The 10007-nt window shown below is 32.4% G+C and overlaps 1 long non-coding RNA gene across 1 annotated transcript; it reads left to right on the forward strand.

Moving 5' to 3' along the window:
* The first annotated feature begins 2313 nt into the window (after positions 1–2313).
* On the forward strand, positions 2314–3884 carry LOC138326803 (uncharacterized). The gene is made up of 3 exons (XR_011208956.1): positions 2314–2470; positions 2807–2956; positions 3724–3884. It is a non-coding gene; the product is annotated as an uncharacterized lncRNA (long non-coding RNA).
* Positions 3885–10007: the final 6123 nt, after the last annotated feature.

Here is a 10007-nt window from a genome sequence, read left to right on the forward strand (position 1 = left end):
AATATTTTTGAGGATGGTTATATTTCCATGAATTTGTTTGCATCGCGAATAACTCCACTTTCATAGTCATATCTAACAACGATACATTGTATCATTTTAATGATTTGAACTACAGTAAATCACATCGAGTCCTTTTTTACCTTGTCATGAAAATGGCGACTGTAGATTATAAAATGCAAAATTGGCATACATGGGACGCCGCAATTGATACCAATGTTTATATTCGATGTTATCATGTATAGTGGGAATAATATTTATAAGAAACAAATTTTGATTTAAGAGTTTACGTGCATTTCCATAAATCTGCATGTTTTGCCCCAAATTCAGCAGTTAAACGATTATCCCTAAAACTACAAAGTGTAGTCTTCGTTTCAAGTTCAGTGTTCATAAAATAATATAATAGACGCAATTTAAAGATGATTGAAATGCCTTCCTACATGCTATATTTGCAAAATATAATCTACACCCGCCAATTTCCTGACAATGTCAAACAAGGACTTGAAGTGTATGCCTTTGTGAAGCAGAATCCGGTCAAACCATCGCTCCTAATACATGCTATAAACACTAGTAAACACAATGGCGTGGTTATTAGGTGACAGAAATATGTACTGAGCCCTGTGGACTTGTAAAACTGAATTTCACAATGATTTTTATATTTTGCCAAAATTTACAAACAACACAACAATCTACAAGTCAACAATAATATCTAAGGTTAGTGCGAATGCATAGATACCTTATATCAACTAAGTTATGTTCAAGTACACCTAAGAAGTGATATATAGGCATACATAAAAATCACAAGTTTTAACAGGATCTTTAACCAAGGCTATGTATGGTTCAAATACGTCTTCTTTTTTTCTTTTTTTTTTTTGCGGATCCAATTTTCGGATCCAATTTTCGCGACTGTAGATAATAATCTAGCAATGTTCCGCGAAATCACAGTAATGTGAAATTGCAAAAACACCCCCTCTGAAAAAACCGGCTTTACGATAGTTATCAAACGTGTCTCTCATCTTTTAAAAACAGAAAATGATATTAAATACTTACCTGAGATTGTGTGGTAATGGTAAAAGAACAATTGGTGGTATAAAAGTTAGAAAGAGTGTTTTGTTTTTTCGGAAAGTGTTCATAAATCTCATATTACAAAATGTTCTCGAAACTTATAAAAGTGACTATATATGGTGAATGTGTGATTTGTATTTGAAGACCTTTATATACAATTGCATCCTATTATTATTTATTTACCCGATAGTTAAGATGTGTCATAAATGTTTCATGAATGTATTCATGAATTATTAATCATGCAGGTTAATCAAAGCAAATATGTATATTCCCAATAGTAGTTCAACTTGTTAATAACAAGGAGTTTGATGGTATTCTATGATATGTATCTATCAACAGAACTGTGATAAAATCCCGATTATTTGCAGACATCTATCTTTTTTATAGAAGGGAAAAGTGACGCCATGTTATTTTTTCCCTCATGATAATTCCAAAGTGAATGCCTTTACACCCAAATGTATTTCCTTAACAACATGTTATGTTACCCAAATTGTTCTAAAACTTTCACCAACAAACCTGGCGCGTCCTTAAACGACCCTGGATGTTAAAAGTACGTTAAATTAATAAAACCAAACTATAAAACCATAGCAATTAAGACCGTGCTAAACATATATGTGTGAATCTAAGTGGAAAGAAAGAAATATTTTCCCTACCGCATATTTCTATAATTCGTTTGCTTAATTTCGTATAATAATGACATTGTAAAAATATATTGATAGGTCATGATTTAAGATACTATCAAAGGAAGAAAGCCACTCTTGGACTGGAAAACGTTTAGCCAGAAGTTACCTTGGGGTGTAATTGTATTTCTTGGTGGAGGGCTCGCTCTTGCGCATGCGTGTCAGATATGGTATTTGGAAACAAATGTAATCTTTATCACTCATAGAGGACAAATGTCAAAATAACTTTATCAGAAAATAATTTGCCGTTTAAACATTATGTATATTGTGGCTCATATGCAATTACCGAGGTCGCCATTAACTGAAAAGAAAAAGCTAATGCATGTTTACTCTATGTAGAAAACCGACATGTTTGTTTGTTTTATCAAGATCAATATGAAATATTTAAAGATAAATGTTAAATTCCGAGTAAACGCATATATAATAATTATGCACATATCATCAATAATATAATATACATTAATGTTTTCGAATGAATGGTCACGAACAAGCATCCTTATGCATATCATTAATGTGAGCATGACTGGACATACCAGCAAATTGTTCACCTCATCCTCCTATCTATGATAGAGACAACTATGTATTCATAGCAGATCTCACTCTATGTTCACGTGTCTGACATCTACAAAATGACTTTTCTGACGTTCTTAAGACAACATAAAACGCTCTTGTTTACTTTTGTACCACCCATTGTTCTTCTACCGTTACCATTGACTATAGGATCACAGGTAAGAATGCATCTTTCTTATGTTTCCCAGAGAACTCTATCAATCCAGATAATTTGATTAGTTTTGTAATGTGATAAACTGAGATGATTCTTATAGCTTAAAAGTTGTGCGGAAATACAATGTAATAATTGCCTTTAACAAATGTCGTGCATTTTTCTTTAAATCCAGATAATGGGGTTTCTATGTTCTTTGCTTTTCTTTCTTTGCAATCTAATTCGAGTTTATGACTATGTTAATAAACTAAACACAATAATTACTAATTTTACTAATTTTTTTTTTTTTTATATATTTTCTTGATTTCAAAAATATTCAATCCTAATTTTTATCTTTACTAAGGAATCAAAATGTGCCTACGGTTTACTCCTAATGGCGTTCTATTGGACAACAGAGACGTTCCCAGTTGCCATTACAGCAACCCTTCCTATTGTTCTTTTTCCGATGATGGGAGTTAGTAAAGTCAGTTCACTGTCGGCCAAATATTTTAATGTACGTTATCATTTTGAATTAGAGTATTGGTACTAACATAATAATAACCCAGAACTGTTTTTACATTAGTTTTAATTCTTTAATTGACGAGATTCAGTAATTTCAACAATTTTCTTCATAGTGAAAGACATTAGAGGAATAATCTAATTTTGAAAATATATCTTTTAAAAGTCTATGAAAATAATATCGATTAGGCATTTTATGCCTAGCTACAATTATACACTTGTAAAAATATAAGTACTTCCATTAATAAATAAAAGGAATATGTGCAGCAAACGATAGAGACACATGCAATATTTGAGTATTTATTAAGAAATCATCGGTATGATTTTTCCACATATACATACTGTATATGGATTTCAGTGTGGAATAAACTTTTAGTCGTTAATGTAATAATGTTACTTATCAGACATTTATATGGTAATTAAAACAATGTATATAAAATACTAATAAATGCAACTATCTTCTTATTAAATTCATCAGACAAAATATTTGTTTAATGAGTGCTATATAGCATAATTAATAAGATAACAGGAATTAAAATGATGTTCATTTGACAAAGGACCTTTCATACTTACTATTCTGTATTTGCAATTCATAGGGGCAGATATTGATTGTGACGTCATACTTTTCGGTGAAAACGACGTAAATTGCGCCAAAAAATAATGACGTTTGTATAAATAACTACCCACAAGGGGGCTAACTCTGTAATATGCAAAGACGAAGTAATCTTGTTTGTCGATTGTAACTTTCTTCTTGTTTTTCAGAATATTACATTTGTCCTTATTGGAGGACTAGCAGTTGCCATAGCAGTAGAGAAATGGAATGTACACAAACGTATAGCTTTACGATTGCTTCTAATAATGGGCACTACACCGAAATGGTAGGTTTTTCCTGATAAATTTATTGCCATAAGTATAATGAAAGCAATATTGGTCATATACTCTCTCACAATTTATATTAAAGATTATCAAAATTCAAAACTTTTGTATACAAAAATGGAACTTCAATGACAACTAACTGGGATAATTCATTTGACAGGTTATTATGATTAATTGATTATTTGTTCATTTCCCTTTACGAACTAATAACCGCCATATTTAAGAGGTATCTGGAGTTTTTACCCAAAGGCGAAGAACCAGTGATAGTATACATATATTGAATCACTTTAAGTCACATAGCCGCTGCGACCCCTCGTGTTTCTTCAAAACCAAAGCAAATGCCCTGTCTTATTTGATTTCGTAAAGACGCATAATTACAAACACAAGTAATGCAATTTCTTTACAGTAATGTGTAATACAATATACATGAAGGTTAACTGAACTTCACTATGAGATATATAACAAATGATATCGGACATCTTACATGTCAAATAAAAAAAAATCTTGAAGAACTTAAATTTGCTGTACAAACTAACTGATTTTCGCCGCGACTTCATTTTGCTATTCAGACTCATAAAGGTAAATGTATATGTGCACATGTGTTACAACCATTTTAAAAGAAAATAATGTTTTTATTTTTGTGAGTTTTGAGACAAGTTTCATAAAATCTCATGTGAAATAAACACAAATTTTAGATCCTTTTATCACATGACTATCTACAAATACCTACATAACAAAGAATTTCACGCCAAAATGAATTCCGAAAATCCAACAGAAGCAGCCATTTTGTCCCGACGTCCTCATAATCCTTCTGTCACGTAATTTCTCCTGACGTTATTTTATTGTTTCTGTCATGACGTCACCATGAATTTCCAGTCAATGAAAATCGCTCCAGGTCATATTACACCATTGACATACGCAAGAATATTTCACATACGAAATCACTGAATATCAGACGAATTATGTTATAAATATAGATATTTTATACTCTTCAAACAGATTTGATTGATAGTGATCTTCATTTAGAAATTACAACTCACTTGGTTATATTGTTTGAATACATGTCTTTATCGTGGATTTTAGTTAATAAAAGTTAATCTGACCGAACAACTAGACCAAGTATGAGTTGTTATTTACGCGTATTAGATGTTTAGTTATTTTTGATCAGATTGTTTGGGGTTTTATTAGTTTAAAGTCTTATTAACAGCAAGGGTCATGTAAGGACGTGTCAGGTTTGTTGATGCAGGAAAGCCGGGGTACCCGGAGAAAAACCACCTATCAGCGGTCAGTACCTAGTAACTGTCCCACATGGGATTCGAACTCGCGGTCAAGAGGTGAAGGGCTTGTAGTAATATGTTGAGACATCTTAAACACTCGGCCACCGCGCCCTTCCCCTCTTTTGATAAAGTGTAATTCACCATATACTGTATGGGTAGAGAGTAAATGGAATAATATAATATATGGAATATCACGATTTTTTCTCGCCATGCCCTGAATAATGCTTTTTAACATACATATTATGATATACATGTATATATCGACATATGACAGTCTACCAGTAAAAGATTCCACTATGTGTTTGCATAACTTACATACAGTCTGTTTCGGATCGTTTATAAATAATTGAGGCATTGCAACAAATACCTTATGTACAAACTCTTCATTTTCTTTCTGCACTTTTCATAACCACGGAACTGAACTTGTTTATCAACGAGAAGAGAATAATACAATGGGATTGAGAAAATGGCGACAATCCATAGCGGGGAAGTTCTTTTTACAAGTTTATTTACATTCTATACATAAGTCAAAATCCACATAACACATGGGTGTATCCTTAGCTAATATCAGCTCGTCCTAAACAGTACAGGGGACGACCCCTAGCTCCCATTCAAACACGCCCGGCAAAAGGCGACTAAATTTAGGAATTTGCTCCATTACACACACACACACACACACACACACACGCACACACGCACACACGCACACACGCACACACGCGCACACGCGCACGCGCACGCGCGCACGCGCACACGCACACACGCACACACGCACACACGCACACACGCACACACACACACACACAATAAATTAAAAATAATACTTTATCCACTTTTACACCCCGAAATTAAAGAAAAATAACAAAATAAGTTTGACAGACATAATAAATATTTGATAATGCACCATAGATATACACTATCCAATGCTTGATACGATTTGGTAACATGTTTAAGCTAGCGATAAATTCGAAGTTCACAACCACAATATCAATCCAGTTGTGACGTCACCAAACTTAATATCAACTCGATGTTTTTCTAAAGTTGGAAACACCATGAGTCGATATGCTAAAATGACCAAGTAAGAAAAAGATATAATTTTTTTTAACTTTTACCTGTGACTGAAACCAAGGCATTCAAAATATACTAATTACCATAAGTGAGAAAATGAGAGTGAAAGAGATGTTTCTTTTGTATTTGTCCTTGTATACTGTGAAAAAATCCTATAACAATGTGTTTCAAGTGAAAAGAAATGACCAAGAACATGTAGCCATTGAAACTTAAGTGGAAAATCAAAGTATACCTAGTATCAAACGTTAAGGGGAAAACTCTAGTCTCCCCGACCGCAAGAACACAAACATACATGTAGCTTAAACATGTTACCAAATCGTATCAAGCATTGGATAGTGTATATCGATGGTGCATTATCAAATATTTATTATGTCTGTCAAACTTATTTTGTTATTTTTCTTTAATTTCGGGGTGTAAAAGTGGATAAAGTATTATTTTTAACTAAAGATGCATGTTGCAGGGTACCAGTACAAAATATGATAGGCTATAGCACAGGTTTACTACGCGCGCAAAAAAAAATACATGTAAATAAATAAATAAAAAAAAAAACTTTTTTTTTTTTTTTTTGCGTGCGCGCGTCTTAAAACTGTGGTCAAGCTTAAAATTACGGAAGCGTATTAGGCTAACATAGTAAAATGTTTTTCGGGATAACGAAAATAATTTATTTGACGGCCGCCAGATAATCATATGGCGGTCGTCATGGCGTAAAATATTTTCCTATGTGAGCCTAATACGCTTCCGTACTTCCGTATAAAATGACGCTGTGTCTTTGAAATTGTATGCCCCAACCGGAATATGGGTTGAAATCTACATTGTATACTGGTCACAATTTTGATGAACTATAATAAAATGCGTCTTTTTATGGGTTGTATTGTTGATTGTATAGTTCATAGCTCGTCAGGTACATGTTGTTATTGTGTTGATGTAGAGTTGAATGATCAAGAACTCCAAAGTTGTGTCGACGTTTTATTTCATGTGGTACAGTTTACAATATATACATGTAAGCATGGTTACAGAGTAATGCTGTGGTTGGCCCCAAAATGGGACCAGACAGGGTGTGTCCGCTATCCGTCCCTCTACTCTGTATATGTATATATGTGTATGTCTCACTGGCCAGCCCCATTATATACTGATCAGATATCGCATACATGTACAAAATGACAGGTATTACATGTAATTATAAGTACAACATAACATTATGATATTGACAGCTAGGAAGCTATCTATATACACCAGACTGTTACGTCACTGACAAGTAGACATTTGCCCTGGAGACACAACACGAGTATATGTCTCAAATACCGTACATTAAGTCTTGAAGATTTTAATAAATGATCATTAAAGATTCCTAAAATAATACTACTTATACCATATTACGTCCCCTTGTTAATAATTATTTAAAATTAGATATAATTTGAAATAATTAAATAATAGATTTCCTAAAATAATACTAATCATACCATATTAACTTCTTTGTGTAGGTAGCTTGAAAATTATGTAAGCAAAATACGGAGAAAAAAATCTATCTGACTTTGATATATTCATGATAATTATGCTGTTATTAGAATAAAAATAAATATGAAAGCAAATGAAAAGCGCTAGGTCAACGTCATATAGTTTTAAAACATTAGCATGATGCCTTGTCTTTAATTAGACTAATTATAAGACTGGTAAACAATTAAAGTAATGATACAATTCACAGGAAGTTCTTTGTTATTGTGTAAGTAATAAATGTAGCAAAGTTGTGTAAATAACGCAAGAGGAATATATTTCAACTTATGTGAACCCAGCATAAAACTGCATTGGGCATTCCCCCAACTTATTATAATTAAATGTGTGTGTATATCTTACATTATATTAAGTGTATATGAATATCATGTGTATTAATGTCACAATATTAAAAGTTAAAAGAACTTCCATATGAAAAATTATAGAACAACAGCATAGTCATAAAGTATATAAAAATTTAGCAATAAATTTTACATTGCTTTAAGAAAATGTGTACTTTTAAAAATGTGGAAAAATATTCTCTAAGTAATCATAGGTATATATACATGTATGATAGGTTGTAGCTACATTAGAACATAATATGTTTCTTGTTAGTTATCCGTTATAAATGTACATGATGCAATATATGTAATTGAATAATTTGACCTGAGGCACAGTGTTTTTGTATATCTGATAAACGTTAGTTAATAAATCAGTTATAAAGTGACCAGGAGATTTCAGAAAAGATGGCGTGACGTCACAGAAAGTTTACATCCGGGTCCTCAAAGGTACAAACACAGTATGGCGACTAATAAAAACAATAACAGATACGTACATCCCTGCTACACAATCGATACTTTGACAAAAGTATACACATTCATACTTGCAAATTCCGATTTTAAAATTGTTTCTTATTGTTTCAGACGTTACAGACATTTATATTTTTGCATTTACAATTGTTTATTGCTAAATATATATGTGTAAATTTAGTGTTGAAGCCAGCTTGCCAAGCGGTGTCGGGCCGTCACAGTACCCCTTTTTTCTTCACAGGTAGAAATCCATGTTGTGAAAAAGTTATGAATAGATAATTGATTTGATTGAGTAACTTTCTGTTATGCATGAAAAAGCTGTTCACAACACTTTTAAATATAACGAAATGTATAAACCATCTTGCCAGACCACGGCCGCTCATGCATGGCTTCGCTGGTAGATCACCTCATACCACATCTTATAGTTGGGAATTTAATAATATAAATACGTAATTACAAACACATATCTCAATAAGTACTTGCAAAAGATATATATTTCGTTCTTTTCCATGTATATCTTGCTTTAAAGGAATGCTATAAACCACTGTGTTACACTTATACAATGTATGCAGATCTAAGCAATGTACATGTTTACGTAACGTAAGGCTGCCGATATCTCGAAAAATAAAATGGTGAAATCGTTCAGTTTTAATGCTGTAGAGGTCATTTTTTAATTTCATGCGCTTTTATTCCATGAGTTTCCAAGTGAAGTCTCAAATTGAAGTGATATTACTTTAAAATAATTGGAATACATGTTAGATAGACTACATTTAGATTTTTTATGAATACAGATCGTAATACTGTAAATGCCGACCAGGACACATTGCGCACGGCTTCGAAAATCCTAAAATACTTAAAGTTTTGTTTAAAAATATGATAAAAAAGTAACTATAAACTGACTCATTTGTATGCCATAAACTAAAATCCAAAATTTTGACGAAAAAGATTATCAAGAATACGTAATTTTGTGACTCTGAAAAAGGACGAAATTCGAGATCTCGGCAGTACTGTACGTAATGGCTGCCGTGCGCTTGGGGTGATCTACGAAAGCAAACTTTAATTTGGTGATAATCACACATCTTAAGGTGTTTTTCAAAGTAAGACTAAGAAAACAGTAATCGCTTATTAAAATTTCAGTACGATATTTGCGTAACTTGGAATTGAATTTGTAATTTCAAGCTGATATTTGCCATATTCTGTCAAAATTTATACATAATGGCGACCGTGTTTTTTCTCGTGGCGGTCGAAAATGGAGTATAAACATCGTAAAATATATGAATACCATATGTTTATATCTATATACTATTGTTACATATTTTTATTTACACCTTTTGAAATTAAGATAAAGCAACAATTGTCGGATTGCCGTACTATTTATTACAATAAAATGTAAACAAACATCGAAGCGGCTGTGTTCCCACCATGTTAAAGTGTACACGGAATGGTTTGGTATATAAGGCTTGATAAATGCGTCTTTGGATAAAATTTAGAATGGAGAAAGTACGAGTTTCATAGCGATTACGGTATT

Source organism: Argopecten irradians, chromosome 7 (assembly GCF_041381155.1).
Source record: "Argopecten irradians isolate NY chromosome 7, Ai_NY, whole genome shotgun sequence".
Lineage (NCBI taxonomy): Eukaryota > Metazoa > Mollusca > Bivalvia > Pectinida > Pectinidae > Argopecten > Argopecten irradians.